Source organism: Cicer arietinum, chromosome 6, assembly GCF_000331145.2.
Source record: "Cicer arietinum cultivar CDC Frontier isolate Library 1 chromosome 6, Cicar.CDCFrontier_v2.0, whole genome shotgun sequence".
NCBI classification, from domain to species: domain Eukaryota; kingdom Viridiplantae; phylum Streptophyta; class Magnoliopsida; order Fabales; family Fabaceae; genus Cicer; species Cicer arietinum.
Window position 1 is genome coordinate 65,577,940 of NC_021165.2, and position 1,017 is coordinate 65,578,956.

Genomic DNA, 1,017 nt, shown 5'->3' on the forward strand with positions numbered 1-1,017 from the left:
GAAAGGAAGGAATGTAATAATCTTCTTACCTTTTTTTCACTTTTTTCAATTTTTTTTTTTGTTTTAATCTATTTGCTTGGTTTTTTTTTTAGGAATATAGCTTTTAATGCTTCATATTTGTTAATGGAAATGCACTAGATTTGTGTTTTTTGTATTTTTTTTGTGGTAGTTGGGGAAAGTGATTTAATTTATATTTTGTTTTTTTTTATCAAGTGGTCTGGTAGCTAGACTCACACACTTTAGGCATGGAGAATTATGGGTTTGAACTTGAGTCCATGCACATCAATGTCCTTGTAGTTTTCAACTGAGTTGTAATTACGAAACTGAGTATATTTTGTTTTTATTAATGGGGTTAATAGTCGTGTGCTTTGAATATCTAGTGCTGTTTTTGTTGTTGCTTGAAAGTGAGATTGATGTGAGGAAATAGTTTTAACTTGGATGTGTAGTTTCAAAATTTTAGGAACCGGGTTTTGTGTGTGTTTTGTATTGAGTTCACAGCGTCTTAACACTTTGTTTCCTAGAGAAAGGAGTCCTGATAATCCGAAGTTGGTAGTTAGGTTGTAGCCAGAGTTCAACTCGTGTTCTCTCAATCCATTCGACCTTCACTGAAGCTCATTAACCACTTAAGTCCAATCCCTCCGTTTCCTAGGGAAAGGGGCCTTGGTAATCTGAATTGGTAGTCAGGGTTCTAGCCAGAGTTCAACTTGTGTTCTCATGATCAATTCGACTTTCACTTAAGCTCATTAGCCATTTGAATTCAATCACTTGGTTATTCAGTTGGTGGGGTGAGGTTGCAGAAACGAGAAGGTTTTTCTGTCTTTTGTAACTGATGTTGTATGTGTTTGTGAGAGGATGCTAGACTTTTTTATTGAGTTACAATAACTGATAGAGCCTTGATTGCGGTTCATTGGAGTAGTCAGTTGAGCATAGAATTTAATGTGACAATTTGACATTTTACCATATTCCTTATCAGTTATCAATAATTGGCCTTGGTTAAAGGTGGTGTCTACTACTCAA